We start from the raw sequence: 21594 nt of genomic DNA, 5'->3' as shown, positions 1-21594 counted from the left end.
TCTCTTGGGTGTCTCTGGAAGGAGAAAGCCAGTGTTGAATGGTTTCAAAGCAGAAGAGTAACAGTTTCCCTCTGACTTACCCAGAGGTTGAGCTTGTATCTGGGTGGCTGTTGTGGGTAATTCAAAGAGGGTAGAGGTCTTCATTACCAGTTAGGAGCCGATGACAATTGTGCCATAGGGACAGTGTGCCTTATAGATATGACTTCAGCAGTGACACTGCCACTACCATCTGAGGACATTTTCCTGAGACCTACAAAGCAAACCCTCATGTTTCCATCATCACAAAATTATCAAGAAGCTTTTGAAAGATATTCTTAACCCCAGGCTTGCCTCTTCCTTGGTATCTTCCTTCCATGCTCACACTCCTTCCCCCATCCCATCCTTAAGTCATTTGTGTGGTGTTTCTATTTCTCCAGTTGCTTTTATATATATTTACATGGAAAAGTAATGTATTCCATTACTACCTAAATTCTGTCTTTCCAGACACAGCTGGAAGTTTTACTTCTTTGAAGTCGTTCATTTATTCGGTTGATGTTAATTGAAAACTTCGTCTGTGCCAGCATTGTTTGAGGTGAAGCCAGGAACAAAAAAAGACAAAATACCTTCCTATTCAGTGCTGACATTCTAAGGGAATAGTCAGATAATTAAACAAGCAAATATATAGGGTGCCAGTTGGTAAATGTTACAGAGAAAACTAAAACAGGGTAGGGGGAACATAGAATGTAGATTGGAAGGGAAATGCTATGGTATAAAGAGGGCAAGGGAAGGTTTTGCTCATAATGTGGGCATGCCCTTCTTGTAGTAACTTTTCCAATCAGAGGGAATACCTTATGTAAATGCCTGGAGACAAGAATGCATTTGGGGTGTTCCAGGAAAGCAAGGAGACTCCTGTGACTGAAACAAGATTAAACCAGAGAGTGATAGGTAGTGGATTAGAAAAGGAAGGTGTTGAGCCTTGCAGACCTTTCTAAGGACCTGAGTGAGAAGGAATGCTACACACAGGCTTTGAGCAGTAGAGGAGAAGGGAGGGATTCACATTTCAACAGGATCATGCTGGCTTCAGAAAATGGTCCACAGGGGTTAAGGACAAAAATGAGGGGGCTTTTGTAAATTTCCAGGTGAAAGATGGTGGAGACTTGGACTACTGGTAGAAATGGACATAGGAGAAGAAAATAATTTTGGATATATCTTGAAGATAGAGCCAACAGGTTTGCTTTTGGCTCAGGTGTGGAATATGGCAAGGAAAGGAAGTCTGAGGGTGAGTCCAAGGTTATTGCAGTAAGTTTGCACTGATTGCTTTGGGCATGCCTGTAGGAGGACCTATTTATGGTGGAACAAGTAGTAGGTTGGGGTTTGGAGGTGAGAAGGCTGAGGAGTTCAGTTTTGGAGTCATTGAGTTGGGATAGTGGTTAGACACATGAATGGAAGTGTTGAATAGGCAGCTAGATATCCAAGTGTGAAATTCGGGGGAAAATATAAATTCGGAAATCATATATAAATATTACTCAGCCATTAGAAACGACAAATACCCACCACTTGCTTCAACATGGATGGAACTAGAGAGTATTATGCTGAGTGAAATAAGCCAATCGGAGAAGGACAAACATTACATGGTCTCATTCATTTGGGGAATATAAAAAATAGTGAAAGAGAATAAAGGGGAAAGGAGAAAAAATAAGTGGGAAATATCAGAAAGGGGGACAGAACATGGAAGACTCCTAACTCTGGGAAACGAACTAGGGGTGGTGGAAGGGGAGGAGGGCGGGGGGTGGGGGTGACTGGGTGGCGGGCACTGAGGTGGGCACTTGACAGGATGAGCACTGAGTGTTATTCTGTATGTTGGCACATTGAACACCAATAAAAAACAAAATAATAATAATAAAATATAATTTCAAAAAAAGGAAAAAAATATGTCCATGACACAGAGGAGGTTCAAGGACCATGCCCTGTGAATAGCAATATTTAGATACATAATAGATTGAGAAGAGACAAAGAGTTTAAAAAGGAATACCCAGCAACTTCCTCAGAAGCCAAGTTAAAGTGTTTTCAGAAGGAAGGAACAATGTAAAATGCTGCCTTAAGCTAAGTTAGATGTAGGAAACAGACTGACCATAGCACTTAGCAACATAGAAATTATTGGAAACCTTGATGAGAACTGAGAACTGTTTCCACAGCAAAGAGAGGGGCTTGATGCCTGTTTGGGGAGAGTTCAAGGAACAATTGGAGATTTGTGGAATACAGGCACAGAGTTTGGTTTTCTATATTTTTGGGTGGGAGGTGGTTGGATTTTACTAGAAAAGGGAGCACAGAAAGGGATGATTGTTGAACTAAGCATGTGAGTCAAGAAAGGAAAACCTGCCTTGAAGATTCTGCACCATGTATCTTTCTAAAACCAGCTCAGCATGGATGCTCAGTAAATGTCCACTATGAGAGTAAGTGCTTACATTGGAACCTATATTTCGTAGTATGCTATATGGTACTACTTTGAGGTAGTTTCATGGACGTTTTTCTTGTATAATCAACACTGGGCTGAGAGCCACTAATCTGACAATGTATAGAAAATAGGAACAAAGTGGGTGCTAAAATTGCACATGGTATATTTATTGTGCACACAATCCTCTTAACTAGTCCATACAATCCTCTTAACTAGTCCAGAGAGCAAAAATAAGATGACTGGCTTGCCTGCCCAACTTCCTTCTCAGTCTGTAATTCCACATTGCCAAGGGCCAGGCCTTGCTGGTCTCTGTATCTTTAGTATGCAAACAGTATCTTGTAGATTAGAGGCCTTTGAAAATTAGTTATTGGCAAACATGAGTTAACAAATGATTGAAGAACAAGTAGTACAATGGTCTGTTTAGAACCTATCATATGAATACAGAATTCATAAGGAACAGCTCCTTGAACTCTCAGAAACTAATTGCTAATGATAATACAACGGGACAGAATCTTTGAAGAAAAGTCATTCATAAAACTCGAGGAGGTCTTATACACTTGAACTGGTTTATGAACACCAAATACAAAGAAAAATGATTTTAAAATTGAGTCTGAGAGATGGTTTTCTTTATGAACACCAAATACAAAGAAAAATGATTTTAAAATTGAGTCTGAGAGATGGTTTTCTTTAACTTTATCAGACTTTGAAAATTCTAATATATGAAGCACTTTAGTATAATTGTTCTTCACGATTCACTGATCATAATGATTTAATTTATTATTAACAGGACCATCACTCACTGTAGTCAGAATTCTATTATAATCCAACACTAATAAATCATTTGCCATGAAAGTATCACCAAAAATTCTAATTAAACAAAGTTAATGCTCATATCCAATCTTGGTCCCCTAATGATGGAGGGCTTTGGTTTAAGCCTACTTTTATTACTTTGTGATCAATTGATATCCAGTTCAAGAGGAAAATCTTGGGTTTCACTGTTCACTTCTCAGTCTATGGCTAGGCAGTGACTCTACCAAAATCTGGTCAGGAGCATTTTTCCTCAAAAAGAGAAGCGTTATTGACCAGTGAGGGTGTTGCTTAGCCATAAAAGTCTTAAGAAACTGTACTTTGATTCTCCTAGTAATATTTGCTCCCTATAGTATTTGGATTTGCTACAGATACCTCCATCCCGACTGGGTCTGCAGGCTGAGTTCCCAGTAGGGGAACAGCAGGCAGTTCCTCTTGCTCCTGGCAAACTGAGCTCTTCAACTTGACTGGACTTTGGACTTATGTCTTAATGACTATACATCCTGGTCTCCCTTTTCTTAGAGCATTTACTTGAGAAAACTTGTAATTATAATTTTTTTCTGCTCCCTTTGAGATACCAATTTTTTCCTAGTCCCCTAGAGTTCTGCCATTATGAATGTCTTTCTGAAGGACATAGGGACCATCACTTTGAGACACAGAATCATCAAAGGAGGTAACGTCTCTGTCTCACAGGTTCTGTGGTGTGCAAAAGCCTGACTTTGATAAGCAACAATCAGCAAATGCAGATAGTCTAATCCCAGGGACCATCCTCCCCACAAATGTCTTCTAGTACTTTTCCACTGACTTACCCCAACGCTTTGTTTCAGTAGAGTTGAGTCTTCTCCAATCCCATAATACCCTTGAATAAAATCTACTTGCCAATGTAACTAAGTCCTGTATAATTTGTCTTTGACCCTGTTGAGAGCTCATCTGTTATTTGGTAAATGGGTCAAAGCAGTATGATTGAATGTTGTGTATGTTGCCTAGAGATAAAAACAAAATTTAAAAAGACCACCCAGTACTGTAACATGATTCTGAGTTGCTTGAGCAAGCATATTGAACCCAGAATCTTTGCCAAGTTCCCTACTGATAAATTCTGTTCAATGTCAAATTACCTTCCTTCTTGCGGAGGGACTCTGTACTTGCTTCTTTGGGGCATGTCTTGATCTGACTCTGGATATAGGGCTGGAGAAAATAAGGGTGGTTTTTAGGTCTAAGAGCAGTTGATGTCCTTGGGCAAGAAAATTAATAAAGCAAGGTCATTGCAGAGTTGGAAGCAAGACAAGACCATACTATTCACATAGGAAAGAAGAGGTGGTTTCTGCTGATAAGGGGGTTATTGGTTCAGGATGTTCAGATTCCTCTGGATTATCTCTAATCACAGGTTCACACTCTTCCACAAAACTGTCTGCTTTTCGTGTTAGAGAACTATGGGGTAGTGACTTCTGCTTATATCGTAGTTAAGCATTTTTGGATTCCACTCTTTGTCTAATTTTTAAATGACATCAGCCCTGTAACTGCAAGAAATAAGGGGCTCTTTGGTGAAAATAATAAAACCTCCCTGTCCTCTTTTGACCTTGCCTTGAAGGGAGGCAAAATCTTACGTTTGCTGTTTCCTTAGCTCTGGCTGCAGTGTGAAACAGCCAATCGCCCCACAGCATTTATGTGTCGCATGATAATTGTTTTATCCAATGTCTTTTTATTTTTTATTTTTTTTTTATTTTTTTTATTTATTTATGATAGTCACACAGAGAGAGAGAGAGAGAGAGAGAGAGAGAGACATAGGCAGAAGGAGAAGCAGGCTCCATATAGGAGTCCGATGTGGGATTCGATCCCGGGTCTCCAGGATCACGCCCTGGGCCAAAGGCAGGCGCCAAACCGCTGCGCCACCCAGGGATCCCCCAATGTCTTTTTAAAGTACATGTTTAATTGACAGGGCCCTTGATCACATAATTAAGTGTTTTGCCACTTTAGGGCTTAGACTGCTCCTGTCCTGTTATCTACCAATAGCTGAATTGTCATGGCCTTTAAACTCAAGCAAGGTAACCAAGTAAAAGTTGAGACCATTTATTACCAGTGGGTGTAACCAAGAAAATTTTAAACAGAAATATATTTTAGGAATAAGGAAACAATCTCAGAAGGATGTCTGAAAAACAGAAAAGAATAGCGAGGAATAAAATGGGTAAATTTCATGTAAATTTAAACAGTGGTTGGAGAAGAAATATAATTTGAGGGATTAAAAATACTGTGCAGTGGTACCATGTAAATCATAAGCAGGGTGATTAGAGTTTTATGTTCCAGTGTCTTTATTGTTTGGGAGGCTGAGATATTAGTTACCTTCAGACTTGGTTAACTATGCATGTCTACACTCGAAGGAGAACCACTAAAATAATAGAAATACCATATAGGTTCCAAATCATAAAGGAAGAGCAAATGAAATATGAAATCAAAACCATGTTTTAATCTAATAAAGCCAAGAAAGGGAAGAAAAACATAAATAAGGAGAACAGGAAGTGCTAAGATAGTAGAAATATCAGTAAATCTATCACTAATTAGAGTATGTATAAAGATAGTAAGCTCACTACTTAATTTTTTATTTTTGAAAGAGAGCATGAAAGAGAGTGGGTGGGAAGGAAGGGCAGAGGGAGAGAGAGTTCCTTAAGCAGAGAATCCACGCTGGGCATCAAGCCCAACATGGGGCTCAATCTCACAACCCCAAGATCAAGACCTGAGCAGAAATTAAGAGTTGGATGCTCAACTGACTGAGCCAGCCAGGTGCCTCATTTTCTCACTACTTTAAATAGATTCAGGGCAGCCCGGGTGGCTCAGCGGTTTAGCGCCACCTTCAGCCCAGGGCCTGGTCCTGGAGACCCAGGATCGAGTCCCACATCCGGCTCCCTGTATGGAGCCTGCTTCTCCCTCTGCCTGGGTCTCTGCCTCTCTCTCTATCTCTCTGTGTCTCTCATGAATAAATAAATAAAATCTTTAAATAAATAAATAAATAAATAAATTCACCTACTGCTTTGAAAAAAAAAAGTGACCATATTCTAAGAACTACATGAGGGGGAACAGAAGAAGGTGGTCCAAAGGTACCAACTTTGACTTTTAAGATAAAGAAGATAAAAACATAAGTATGAGGGATGTGATGTACATGATGACAATAGTTAACACTGATGTCTGGTGTATTTCAAAAGTTTTAAAAAGTATATCTGAAGAGTTCTCATCAGAGGGGAAAGGTTTTTGTCTTCTGGACCTATATGAGATGATGGATGTCAACTAAAATTATTGTCACCATCTCACAACATATGTTAGTCAACTTATGCTCTATACCTCACACAGTGCAGTGCATTAAATACCAATAAAAGTGGGAAAACATGCATAAAGACTCAGATAACGTTGAAGCAGAAGTATGACAAATACTACCCAAACGAAGATTTAGTTGCTATATTAATATCAAACAAAATAGCCTTTAAGAAAAAAGCAAAGATGAAAGGGAATCGCTACATAATTATAAAGGATTCAATTCAACAGGAAGATGAAGTGCTAAATGTGTATAAAAAGTGGAGCCTCGGTTCGCCTGCGCGTCCGGGGCTGCCGCGGACCCACTGCCCCGTCCCCGTCCCCGTCCCTGTCCGCGTCCCCGTCCCCGCCGCCGCCGCCGCCGCGCCCTCCTCCAACAGCCACACCGCTCTGAGGCTCCGCTTCCCGCGGAGGGGGATCCCCGACCTCAGCGGCCTCCACAACCACAGGGCAGGGGTGCGGACCCCGAGCTCTGGCAGAGCTGCACGCCCAGAGCACGCGAGCGGCTTCCCGCTGGACGACGTCATCAGCCCCACGTGGACAACCCGGGCCACCCCTACATCGTGACCGCGGGCTGCGTGGCAGGCGATGGGGAGTCCCACGACGTGAGCAAGGAGCTCTTCGACCCCATCCTCGAGCACCGGCCGGGCAGCTGCAAGCCCAGCGACGAGCACAAGACCGACCCCAACCCCGACAACCTGCAGGGCGGCGACGACCCGGCCCCCAACTATGTGCCGAGCTCGCGTCCGCGCCTTCTGCCCCCCCCCCCCCACCCTCTGCGGCCGCCCTGGCGGGCGACCCGGCCCCGGTACTACGCGCTCAAGAGCATGACCGAGGCGGAGCAGCAGCAGCTCATCCACGACCACTTCCTCTTCGATGAGCCCGCGTCGCCCCTGCTCCTGGCCTCGGGCATGGCCCGCGACTGGCCGGACGCCCGCGGCATCTGGCACAGCGACAATAAGACCTTCCTGGTGTGGATCAACGAGGAAGACCACCTGCGGGTCATCTCCATGCAGAAAGGGGGCAACACGAAGGAGGCGTTCACTCGGTTCTGCAACGGCCCCACCCAGATGGAAACACTTTTCTAGTCAAAGAATTACGAATTCATGTGGAACCCTCACCTGGGCTACGTCCTCACCTGCCCACCCAACCTGGGCACAGGCCTGCGGGCAGGTGTGCACATCAAGCTGCCCCACCTGGGCAAGCATGAGACGTTCCCGGAGGTGCTCAAGCGGCTGCGGCTTCAGAAACGAGGCACAGGTGGTGTGGACACAGCTGCTGCGGGGGGCGTCTTTGAGGTCTCCAACGCAGACCGCCTGGGCTTCTCAGAGGTGGAGCTGGTACAGATGGTGGAGGACGGTGTGAGCTGCCCATCGAGATGGAGCAGGGCTGGGGCAGGGCCAGGCCATTGATGACCTCGTGCCTGCCCAGAAGTGAGGCCCCAGCCCGCATCTGCCACCACCAGCAGCCCTGCTGCTTCCGAACTTATTGCCCGGGCAGTGCCCACCATGCGCCCCCCTATGTTCACCACTTGGCCGGCTGAGCCTTTAGCCTCGCTGTAGAGACTTCTGTCGCCCTTGGTAGAGTTTATTTTTATGATGGCTAAGATGTTGCTGATGCTGAAATAAACTAGGGTTTCGTGCTGAAAAAAAAAAAAAAAAGTAGAGCCTCAACATCTATAAGGAATAATGGATACCAGGATAATCAGGCATATCATTCATACTAAGGTATTTCAGTGTACTCCTCACCACTTAATGTAAGTCTCAAATTCAGCTCTTGGAGCAGGGCTGGATCTGGATTTAGCCTCTCGATCCCAGAGGGGGTATTAGCCTTTGCTTCCAGAAAGCTCCCTATCACTGACTCTATACAGTTTATTTTTTCTCCTAATTTATTTTTTTGACAATTTGCCTTGTGCTCTAGTAGTATGTTAAAAAATAGAAATGTTTTTGGTTTTTAGTTATATTGTATTTGGTTTTTAGTTACCAAATACCAAAAGTATTTGGTTTTTAGTTATATTGGAGAAAAAGGGGGCTTTCAGAAACTCTAATGTGTCCTGATGCTGGAAAACAATGTCTTCTCTCATTTCTTCTCTGCCTCCTTGTTTATAGTCCTATTCCCTTCCTAAAATTATCCTTATTTGAAGGCTAAAGTGATCCTTCTTCCTCTTCTTCCTCCTCCTCCTCCTCCTCCTCCTCCTCCTCCTCCTCCTCCTCCTCCTCCTCCTCCTCCTCCTCCTCCTCCTCCTCCTCTTCTTCTTCTTCTTCTTCTTCTTCTTCTTCTTCTTCTTCTTCTTCTTCTTCTTCTTCTTCTTCTTCTTCTTCTTCTTCTTCTTCTTCTTCTTCTCCTTCTTCTCCTTCTTCTTCTTTCTCTGCTTCTCCTTTTCTTCTTCTTTTCCTCCTCTTTTTCTTTTTAAATAAGTTGGACATGGAGCCCAATATGGGGCTTGAACTCATGGGTCTGAGATTGAGACCTGAGCCAAGATCAAGAGTCAGATGCTTAACTGACTGAGACTCCCAGATACCCCAGAGAGTGATCTTTCTAAAATGAGAATCTAATGATGTCTCTACCCTGCATGACTGTCTTCTGTGTCTTATGACCACAAAAGATTTCTCCAGGCATCTGCCTGTTACAACAGCAACTTCTCCTTTGAGCTCAGGGCTGCAAGGTTTAAACTTGAGACTACTTGGAGTTCTCTGTGGTCACTCGGTGCTCTGTATGTTCAGATACCTTTAAATTTCTCCCTTCCTCAGGATGGATATTTAGTGCCTATGCAGCAGCATGGCCATGCTGGCTAAGATATCACATGCTTTCATAGGGGAATGTAAATTATCACCACTCTTCTTCTTCCTGAAATTCTCTGTTCATTCTCCTTTCTCTTCCCCAGCGAGTCTCCCACATGACAGCACAACTGTCAGACTTTGCTGGAGAGCTAAGTCCTGATTCATCAATGCCTGGGCTGTCCAAGCTGCTAAACATTCTGATCATTAGTCCTACTCCCACCTTTTTTTCTAGGGGAATCCTGTTTGGGCCTCAAGTTCCAGCAAAGCATTCCATGGCTTTCTTTCCTTTCTCCTCCTGTGCTGGACTGGCTCTCTGCATGCCTCCACCTTTTCCTGTCCCACACTATATTATGAATTTTTCTCCTACACGTATGCACCTTGAGGGCAAAGCCATGACTTATTTATCATAGCATGCACTGTTCATAGCATAGTGTTTGGTATATCATCAAACCTCAGTAGAGCCTCAGATTTTGCAGTGTGCATTTATATGGGCTCCACTTTTGATAATTCTACAAAAGAGACTGAAAACCTGATCTAACTTAATATTACTTGGAGCATGAATTTAGCAGCTGCAAGTGGTACCAAGCCTCCATTTTCTAGGAACAGAAGTATAAGTAATAAGGGGAAGTGCCTCCTCCTGGATGTGATTCTCCTTGCAAATTTGAGCAGAAAAAGCACACCCACAGAGCATACTCTGTTTATATTTCATATATAAAAATAATTCTGAGTGACTTCTGATTCTTTACCGAAATGCTGGATTACCAAAAGTACGGATGAAAAAGGTAGATTGTGTGCAAAAATATTGTACTAGAAATTTGATTTTACTTTGGGAAGATTAGTAATTTTGAAGATAATTCTCCTTAGATCTCATTCCTTACTCTAATTGAAAGACTGTACCACATTTTCATGTTGCTTTTATTTCTGGTTATTGCCATGGTAACAGTCTTATTCCAAAATACACGCATTTTGAGCTAATTTTTTTCTGGAGAAAAATAATAAGGAGAATAAAAGGTAAGGAAAAGAAGAAAAAGACTTCTGTTAAATAGGTTTTGTGATGTTCACCCATTAGCTTGATACCAAATAAAGCAAGTAATTTCTCTTTGGGGTAATTAAGAGAAGGACCAAAATGTGTTCATTTTAAAAGGACTTGTAAAATTTACAGGAGTGAAAAAATATGTTACTTAGAATTATAAATGAGAAAACGGAGCATAGTACATAAAGAATCAGACTGGAGAAGGGCGGGGCAAGACAGCGGAGCAGTAGGGTCCCCAAGTCACCTGGCCCCACCAACTTACCTAGATAACTTTAAAATCATCTTGAAAACCTATGAATTATGCCTGAGATTTAAAGAGAGAACAGCTGGAACACTACAGAGAGAAGAGTTCGGGCTTCTAACAAGGTAGGAAGGCGGAAGAAGTAGAAATAAAAAAGAATCAAGTAGGGGAGGGGCCCTGCGAGGAGCTGGGCTAAGGACCAAAACGAAAGCCTCCAGGACAGGAAAACCCAGCCCCGAGAAGCAGGAACTGTAAAAATCCACACCGGATTCTTTCCAGACCAAAAGGCACTGCAGGGAACTTGGGCAGAACCACAGGAGGGGCAGTGGGGCCTCCAGTCTCCCGGAGTCACTAACAGAGGGAGAGCGGCCACACACCACAGGCCGAGCTCGGGAAAGGGCTGGAGCACGCACCCGGGGCCCCGGGGAGAAGCAGGTGGGTCAGGCGGGGGCTAGGGGTGTGTGTCTGCGCCCTGCTGCCTTCAGGAGCCGCGCCCCGGGAGCACGATTCCAGCAGCACAGGCCCCAGATCCCAGGGCGCCAGGGGACACAGCCCAGGATCCTGTGCTCCCCCCGGGGACAGGCGGAGGCAGGGAGGGTACAGGACAGCGAGGATGCTCCTGCCACCAGGTGCCCCTGAGCTATGGAGATCAGCAGCCCCCTGCCGCCAGGAGCATCCGGGCCAGTGCAGACTGGGAGCCAGGGTAGTTACTGCGGGAGCTGACTCCAGAGCTGGAGAGCTGGCCGCTGCCAGTGGTGTTGTTCTTCCTGGTGTCACCCTGTGCCTGGAATGGAGCGGGACCTCCAGGGTAGGGAGGCCTCACAGGGTTAACAGCTCCCACTGAGCCCGGGGGGGAGGGGCAGCTCCCCCAGATGCACACCCCTAAGAGCACAGCAGGCCCCTCCCCCAGAAGACCACCTTGAAGGACAGGGGAGGAGCAAGTTCTTGACCCAGTGGCACTGGAAAACTCCAGGGTAAGTCGAGGGATTTACAGTATATAGAAACAGAGGATACTCCACCTTGTTTTTGTTTTTTGTTGTTTGTTTTTTCTTTTTTTTTACTTTTTTTCAGTACAACTGATTTTTAGTCACTCTGCACTGAGCAAAATGACTAGAAAGAACTCACCACAAAAGAAAGAACCAGAAACAGTACTCTGCCACAGAGTTACAGAATTTGGATTACAATTCAATGTCTAAAAGCCAATTCAGAAGCACAATTATAAAGCTACTGGTGGCTCTGGAAAAAAGCATAAAGGATTTTGGAGACTTCATGACTGCATTTAGATCTAATCAGGCCAAAATTAAAATCAATTAAATGAGATGCAATCCAAACTGGAGGTCCTAACAATGAGGATTAATGAGGTAGAAGAAAGAGTGAATGACAGAAGAAAAGTTGATGACAAGGAAGGAAGCTGAGGAAAAAAGTGAAAAACAATTAAAAGACCATGAGGAGGGCAGCTCAGGTGGCTCAGCGGTTTAGCACCACCTTTGGACTTGGGCGTGATCCTGGAGACCTGGGATCCAGTCCCACGTCAGGCTCCCTGTGTGGAGCCTGCTTCTCCCTCCGCCTGTGTCTCTGCCTCTCTCTGTGTGTCTCTAATGAATAAATAAAATCTTAAAAAATAAAGGACCATTAGGAAAGGTTAAGGGAAATAAATGATAGCCTCAGAAGGAAAAATCTTCGTTTAATTGGGTTCCAGAGGGCGCTGAGAGGGACAGAGGACCAGAAAGCATATTTGAACAAATCATAGCTGAGAACTTCCCTAATGTGGGGAGGGAAACAGGAATTCAGATCCAGGAGATAGAGAGGTCCCCCCTGAAATCAATAAAAACGTTCAACACCTCGACATTTAATAGCGAAACTTGCAAATTCCAAAGATAAAGAGAAAATCCTTAAAGCAGCAGGAGACAAAAGATCCCTAATTATATGGGGAGAAATATTGGATTAACAGCAGACCTCTCCACGGAGACCTGGCAGGCCAGAAAAGGCTGACAGGATATATTCAGGGTCCTAAATGAGAAAAACATGCAGCCAAGAATACTCCAGCAAGGCTCTCATTCAGAATAGAAGGAGAGATAAAGAGCTTCCAGGATAGGCAGAAACTGAAAGAATATGTGACCACCAAACCAGCTCTGCAAGAAATATTAAGGGGGACTCTGTAAAAGAAAGAGGACGCCCAAAGAAATAATCCACAAAAACAGACTGAATAGATGTTATGATGACACTAAATTCATGTTTCAGTACTCTAAACGTGAATGGGCTTAATGATCCCATCAAAAGACACAGGGTTTCAGACTGGATAAAAAAGCAAGACCCATGTATATGCTGTCTACAAGAGACTCATCTGAGACCTAAGGACACCTACAGCCTGAAAATAAAAGGTTGGAGAACCATTTACCATTCAAATGGTCCTCAAAGGAAAGCTAGGGTAGCAATCCTCATATCAGATAAATTAAAGTTTATCCCAAAGACTGTAGTAAGAAATAAAAAGGGATGGTATATCATACTTAAAGGACCTATCCAACAAGAGGACCTAACAATCATGAATATTTATGCCCCTAATGTTTCTAGCAGCAATGTCCACAATAGCCAAACCATGGAAGGAGCCTGAGTGTCCATTGAAAGAAGAATGGATTAAGAAGATGTGGTCTATGTATTCAATGGGATATTCCTCAGCCATTAGAAACGATGAATACCCACCATTTGTTTCGACGCGGATGGAACTGCAGGGTATTATGCTGAGTGAAGTAAGTCAATCGGAGAAGGACAAACATTATATGGTCTCATTCATTTGGGGAATATAAAAAATAGTGAAAGGGAATAAAGGGGAAAGGAGAGAAAATGAGTGGGAAATATCAGTGAGGGTGACAGAACATGAGAGACTCCTAACTCTGGGAAGGTAACAAGGGGTAGTGGAAAGGGAGGTGGGCGGGGGTTGGGGTACTGGGTGACGGGCACTGATGGGGGCACTTGGCAGGATGAGCACTGGGTGTTATGCTATATGTTGGCAAATCAAACTCCAATAAAGAAATATACAAAAACAAAAGGAATCAGACTTGTCTTATAGTCACAGTAGCAAGTGGTAGAGATAAGCATTTTTTCTTCAAAATATGACCTTGTGAATGGCAAACAAACAATACTGAAAGAGGCATGGCTGAATTTTTGTTAGAAAAGGTCATACTGGTTTATTTGCATATTGCAAATCTTTATTAACTCTACTCTTCTGCTTGCTGTAGGGTTTATTTGCTGTTCTTTCTCCAGTTCCTTTAGGTGTGAGGTTAGCTCGTTTATTTGTGTTTTTCCAAGTTTTTGAGGGATGCTTGTATTGCTATGTATTTCCCTCTTAGGACTGCTTTAGCTGAATCCCAAAGATTTTGAATAGTTGTATCTTCATTTTCATTAAATCCATGAATCTTTTCAATTCTTCTCTATGTTCCTAGAGAAGGGTTGATTCATCCATCTTTTAGTAGGATGCTCTTTAACCTCCACTTGTTTTTGAGTTTCTTCCAAATCTCTGTCATTGAGCATCATTTGCCACAAACAGAACACCACTGTCACCTCCTTAGGAAAATTACTCTCAGCTAGCTACTGCATGGACTACTGAAAAAATGCCCCAACTGCCTCTTCTATCTATTCCTGCCCAGACCAGCAGCTAGCATGAGCACTCTAGAACCATGAATCTGATCCTAAATTTCTCTTACTTGAAACTCTTCAATGGCTTTCCAATGAGCTCAAGATCAAAATCAAAATCCATAATTTGACCCTAAGGATGCTATACTATGTGTTCCCTCTGATGCTTCAGTTTCTTATCAACCAACATTATCTCTAACACCCTCTCCAACACTTATCATGCATGCACCCCAAAACTCTGTGCCCCAGTTACATCACACTTGTCTCTTCTAAGGACCTTGCATTGGTTTCCTCTGCCTGCATGCTCCTTTGCCTTCTCTGCACTTTGATAATTTTGGAGATTATCAGATTTAACTTTACGAGGGAGACTCCTTGGGCTGTATTAAGTCTACATGTTACGGGCCTCTTTAGTTGTAGATCCACTACCTTCATGTGCTTTTCATAGTATCTAGTTACATATTTGAGTAATTATAAGTTAATGCTTGCCTCTCTTACTTGACTATGAACTCTGTGAGGGCAGGGATTGGTTTTTTATTAAATCCCAGATTTTATTAGGGGCCTGGAGCAGTCATATTTTGTGGGTGCTTTCCCTTGACATATATTCTTTTACACTTTAATGACCTGTTTAAGTGACTGTATTCCTGGTATTATCAATACAAGCATAGTAGAGAACTGTAACATGATGCCATATCCAATCACCAAATGACCAAAATCTAAGCTCCTTATAAACTAGTTAGTTAACTTCCTTGACAATTAGGTTTACAAGCAAATATTTTTATAAAATTCCAGTTATACATTAGCATGTATAGCATGTCTAGGCACAGGCTCAATTGCCATTATATCAGAATTAAAAGCTGTCATAACTTCAGGAGAAGCATGTTTTTATTCTTTTTTCAATTCCTGAAAACTTACTTTTATTAGTCTCATCTTCCAGATGTTCTTTTACTTGTCTAACATTTTCTAATGTATGATTTATATTTTTTACATCAACTTTAAGAGGTTCAATGTGGAATATGTCTCCAGTTATTTTGTGTTCCTCTATTTTCTGTTGACTTCAAATAATAACTTTTCCCTTCTATTGTCACATTCCTTACCTGTTCTGTTTTTCTACATCCCATCATGTTTTCCCCCTTCTAATAGGTTAGGGTAAGGTTTGACTTAGAGCATGCTATTATGGTCCAATTTCCCGTATAACATACAATTGGTTGAGAAGATATCACGGCCATAGTCATGGGTACTTATGCCACAGGTCTATCCAAATATCTTGCAGTGATAAAGCTATTTTGGTTCCATTCCATCAGCATATCCTTAGGAACATGTTGTCCTTTTACCATAATGGAACTCTTTGTGGCCTGTGGGTTCCACCCACCCTTTTGACATTGGGGAACTACAAAAATGCAGTAGCACAATGTTCTGCCTCCTTCTTTAAGTGCCAATATCTTAATTTCACAGTTGCCCAAGGAATCACAGCCATTAGGATGTGTGGTATCTACCGTAGTTCTGCTTAGGTTGTTACCTCAGGTGACCAGGATTGCCCCATGATTATAGCTGTTTTAAGAGTATTCCACACATCAACCACTTTTAACTGCACCAATTGAAAGTCTACCCTTAGACAAACATCTTTTATGTCGTTGCTTAGTATTTTATTATTTTTAGTAATTTCTCCAACTGCTTTATGTAGAGTTTTTGTTGCTCTTATTTCCATCTGAAATTTGTTTTATAATATACTTCTAATTTTACCCATCTGTGTACTCAAAGAGACCAGAGCTGCGATTGCACATGTGTGAAATTGAGATGGCTTAGTTTCAAAGTTTTTAAAATTGAATACGATTTGATCAATTTGGAATTGAGAAAACATAGCTGCTATTGCACCTCCAATTACACCTACCAGTTCAACAAGGAACTGTAAGGCTTTCTTTTTTTTCAACAAAACTATTTTTGGTATAAGTTGTAAACTGAGCACAAATGAAGCTGGATAAAACTGAGTACAATTTGAGGATCTGTGTCCAGTTTGAAAATCAAAGTAAATTTCAAGTTACAGGCTACTATTGTAGGTTCTAATATGATCATGAAAAGCTTTATTAGCATAGATTTTCATATTCTTGGAGTAGAAATCTGTGGTGCGAGGTAGAAGCCTGATTGTGTCACCAAAGATAATGATCTGTGCTATGTGTGTAGTTTCATATGTGACCTCTATACACCTTAAAGGTATCCCTGCTTTTTTTGTAACAGCTGGACATAGTGTCTATGGATCTATTGCTAACTTTCTAAAATATGACTATAGACTAAACAGTGTAAGTTGAGGATGCAGTAAATAATCATCGTTAGGCATATTTATATTTAAAGATATAATTGTCCAATTGGCATGTGGATGTGATTTGACAATGTCTGTCCCGTGTCTGGGAGTACATATTAGAGTTCCATGTGGTAAATGTATCTCTATAAGTTTTTAGTTTTTTTAGGTTGTCCCAAAATCTTGTATTTAATATTTTGCTTCTTGCTCTTGGTTTCTGCTAGTCATCTATTGATTCTTGACATATTCTATTCTATAAATACATTATGATTCTGCTCTAATTGGTAATTTTTAGTATGTTTTCAGTATAATAGATGTTTTATACACAGATATGGCCAAGATCCTATCCCTTATCTAGTGATACTTATATCTGCACTGTTCTTTGTATTTCCCAATGCATGTACATGCATGTTCTGAGATTTTCCTTCATCACTAGAGGAGCCCTCTGCCTATGATTGATTCTTGGATTGTCTGTATGTTATGTCACATATTCTATTCAATACCATGTTATTTGTAAAATTGAAAAGTTCATAATGACTTTACTCATGGGCCATTGTAATATTTGGTTCCCAGTTGCATTGTTTGGTGCCTCCCTTTATGGTGATTTAGTATCATTTTGTAGAGTAAAGATCAAGTCTTGATCTACGAATGGCACTGAAGTATTTATATGTGTTTTGTTACAGTACTATGTTAATAATTTATATCCCTTCAGTATGAGAATGAAAGGTGAGATACTCTCTGGTCTTAGAGAGACCACTCTATGACAAGAGTGATTGCCACTGCTAGCACTCCTCCCAGCAAGAGAGCCATGCATGAGGTTATGCAAAATACACTCCTAACTATAATGCCTCGTGTGAATGTCTCTGTTAAGTGTCCTACAGTCGTAAAGGGAGTCCAGGTACTAATAAGGTGCACATGCAGGTATCAGGAACTTAAATCCAATATTATCAGTAAGCAATATAAATTTATATTCTTCACACCTGTGAGTTTTATGGAGGCATTAAATCCCTTTGTCTGGTGTAGTACACCTTTATTTTACCCTCTGTTACCCAGTAAGTGTTATTGGTAATTTGTGCTAAAATGTTACTTATATGTGCCATTTTGTTTTTTATCAGCACTTCTCTTTTTCAAGTAGTGTTTGGGGTACTATTAGTGTGGGGTACACTAATAGTGTGAGGGTTTAATGTGAGGGGTACCTGTGAGGGGTTGCAGCATGGATCCTGGGGGTTCTTTGTCATTATCTCTATATCTACAATTTAGTAAACTTCCTTCTTCCCATATTGCTTTAGTCTAAGCTTTCATGACTAGATTGCTGGTAAGCAAGTATGCTTTGGTTCAATAAACCATTATATATTCCAATTCATCCAGAGGTGGTAGGATTATATGGGAGGGGTAGTTCCACATTATGTCTTGGTCTTGCCTCATTCTTGTATTGACTTTCCTGTGAAGTGAGTGCTCTGATCCGATTCTGTGATGACTGATGTGCCACAACATGCAATCCATATTTTTAGAACTTTGTTGACCTTTGATCATACTTCTTGCAAGGATAGGATAATCTTTTTCCTGACCATGTATTTACTATGATTCATGCAGTGTTTTTTTTTTTTTATTCATTTATGATAGTCACAGAAAGAGGGAGAGAGGCAGAGACATAGGCAGAGGGAGAAGCAGGCTCCATGCACCAGGAACCCGATGTGGGATTCGATCCTGGGTCTCCAGGATCACGCCCTGGGCCAAAGGCAGGTGCCAAACCGCTGCACCACCCAGGGATCCCTCATGCAGTGTTTTAATCCACCATGACCATGTTGCAAATTCTTGTCAGTATAGGTATTCCAGCATAGAATCAGAGTCTTTATTAGCTGATGCCAATAAGTTTAAAGTTCTGAAAGCATTTTTCAAATAAGTAAAGCCTGCCTCTTGAGTCTGTCCAACTAAGTTCCTAATTCTTCCTAGTTGCTTCATGGATGGGTTTTAAAATTATCCCCATATGTTATCCCCATGCTGTTATCAATATTCACAAAGTCCTTTCAATTTCTAAGATTCTTCTATTATGTAGGAGTTGGGATACAAGCTATCTCATTTGTGACTGAGTCTGTTATTTTCCTACCTTCAGAGAACCAAATTATGCCTAGAAATTTTACTGCAGTTTGAGGTTCTTGGAATTTACCTGAGTAAATCATCCTTTGAGTGCAAGGAATTCCAATAACTCTATCTTGACCCTAGTCTGGTCTTCCAAGTTATCATAATAAATAATGATGTCATCAATATAGATTTCCTATATTGATATTTCCAAACAATGGTTTGTGTTTGCTTTGTGTTTTCCTGAAGGGCTTGGATATCTTGTTCATGACAGTTGTGGACTGTCACTGGTTTGTTAAGTTATCTTTGTAGTGAGCTAGTAAACTGATATTTTCTACCTTCCCATGTGAATGCAGTCATGGGTTGGCTCTCACCAATGTGCGTAACAAGAAACATGTCAGATGAGTCTATCATTGTATAATAAGTTATGATCCAGTGGTTATACTGTTTGTGTTACTACCTGTATCTGGGAGTGCTCTTTGGGGAGAGTATTTAAATTCCTATACTCTACTATAAATCTATAGTAGGCAGAAAATTTTGTTCCTTCAGGAGCTCCTGTATTTCTTCCTTGTATGTGTCCTTCTCTAAGATTATATTGGGGTATATTTGTTATTTTAGAGGGACAGACAGCTCAGTTGAAGTCATTTTCCTGTAGCTAAGCTATTCTTGGTGGTCAGGGAGCTATATTTTTGTTGTTCTCATGTTGTCCTATTACATCCATCCTGGATGTTTTCTAAATTGGGTCCTATAAGGTATTTTGACTTTCCTGGTTGTGGTCATCATTTCATCAATTGTTGGAATCTATCTACCCATGTTCCTGGGGTTAATTTTCCTCCTAATCCTTCAATTGACCGTATCTTGTTTTTTAATCTTTCTGTCTTAATGGGTTTTCCCTGTATCATTGTTACTTGGTACCCTGTGTACCATAACATGGTGTAGTATATAAGGTATTTTTTATTTACAAAAGAATTTCCATAGAAGTTACCACTGTAAGATAAGGGCAGTTTTCTCTGGCTTGGACCAAGAGACAGGCTGTTGATGTCTATAGGAAGCTCATTGAACTTTTTCTTACTTAATTTGTCAGTGGTTCATCTATAGGTTTTGTGAATGGGTTGTCATAATGGGTTAGTGGGTCTATTTCCTCTGAAAGGTTGGTTGTTTCTGTTTCTTTGCCACTGCAAGTAGTTTCTAGGGTTTCTATTTGTGTTTCTATTTTTACAGTTAGGATTAAAGCATGGTAGTCTAGTAGACTCAGTGGTTGAGCATCTGCTTTCAGCTTGGGTCATGATACCGGGGTCCTGGGATTGAATCCTGCATTGCGCTCCCTGTGGGGAGCCTATTTCTCCCTCTGCCTATGTCTCTGCCTTTCTCTGTGTGTCATTCATGAATAAATAAATAAAATCTTAAAAAAGAAGCATGGTGCTCTATATGGATTAGGTGACAAAAAGGGCCTTACAGGTTTTGTTCAATCAGTTTTTTTTTTTTTTACATTACACATAGGCTTTTTTTGTCTATATACATTAGTGCTAAAGCTGTAGCTTTTATCTTGACTCAGTTCTTCAGCTGTTCTGACCAAGTCAATGAGTTCTGTGTTTCTGGTACCTCTAAACACTGGAAATAGTGCTGTTCTGTCCTGTAGGGCACAGCTTTTAAATTTGTTCCTTTGCTGTAGCACATAACATGTCTGTCCCCTGTCATAAATCATAGCCAGTAGTCTTAATGTCATTATTAATAGCTTCTCTTGCTGCTTCCCATTGAGATGTCTTAAAGGGAAATATATTAAGTATAGACAATTTTAATCTCCAGGATGCTGCTACCAGTAAAAAGATCATTGTATATCAGGATAATTTTCTCTAAATACTCAAAGGTGAGGAGTAAATTCAGCATCAGTGGTAATGGGTCTGAGTTGCACAATCTCTGCTCCTATAAGGATCAAGTTTTAATCCCCTTTAGTCCATAATTCTAATAGCCACAGATTTTCAGTGTCCAAATCAGTTTGTTGGAATTCCATCCTAGTTTTTGTTATCTCTTGTCTAGTTGAAGCTTTCTTTTCAATAACTCTGATTAGTTCCATATTATCATTTGTTGTATTTTTGTCTATTCTCCTGGGCTTAATATTCTAGCAGGTTAAAGTTACCAGAGTCAAAAGAGTTATAATAACAATTGTCTTCAGGTTGTCACCTGGTACCTTTGGGAGCAAAAGAGTCTGGGTTTCTTCCCTTCTCTGGAGAGAACATTTCAGTCTATAACCTTTATTTTCTGTTTATCTGCATCAGTGTTGTCTGCATCCTAATAAGAGTACTGGGATTTCTTCATTATTTGCTATTTTTAATATAGGTTACAAGTCACTGGGTTAGTTGATTAGATGGACATCTGGAGTTTCCTTAATTTAAAGTTTTGGTTGGACTAAATCTTCATTACATCTTTAGGGATACTCCAAAGTTAATAAATAATCCAATCTACCCCTTAGGTACCTCTTAAATAATTTTAGTTAGGTCAGTGAATGAAGAATATTCATTGTTGTCCTCCTGCCTTTCAGAACACTGTTCAAAGTCTATTCTATTATAGAGATGTTTAATAGAATGTTTCAAATTGTTTATAATATGGTGTAAAGCAGTACTAAGAAAAATATTGTGGGCAATGTTAGCATCCAAACTATATAATAGCTCTATCAATTTTGTCCATTTATAGCCTGTTAATTTCAGTAGGATGTCATAGATGGTAAATAGTATGTTAAACTTAAAGTTTGTCAATCCAGCAATGAGCTTTACAAAATTTTGGTTAATTATAAATTCAACATAATTTATCAGCCTGTTTTTCAACTATGACCTGCAGGATGGTATATCCCCTGGCGCTGAACAATTTTAATTATTAGTTTGGGTCATGTCAAATTATTTTGTTCTGGGCAAATTATGCTCAGAGAGTGAGATTGTGTTTGCTAATAATTTATTTAACACAGGTTCACTGTGGGCATTACAATAATATTTCACAAGTCAA

General features: G+C 41.0%; 1 pseudogene; it reads left to right on the top strand.

The window, feature by feature from the left end:
- Positions 1–7978, top strand: part of LOC119876320 — a 170048-nt pseudogene extending 162070 nt beyond the window's left edge.
- The last annotated feature ends 13616 nt before the right edge of the window (positions 7979–21594 follow it).

This window comes from Canis lupus, chromosome 5 (genome assembly GCF_011100685.1).
Source record: "Canis lupus familiaris isolate Mischka breed German Shepherd chromosome 5, alternate assembly UU_Cfam_GSD_1.0, whole genome shotgun sequence".
NCBI classification, from domain to species: Eukaryota; Metazoa; Chordata; class Mammalia; order Carnivora; family Canidae; genus Canis; species Canis lupus.
The sequence above is the reverse complement of the archived record's forward strand: the minus strand, read 5'-3'. Positions and strand labels throughout refer to the sequence as shown.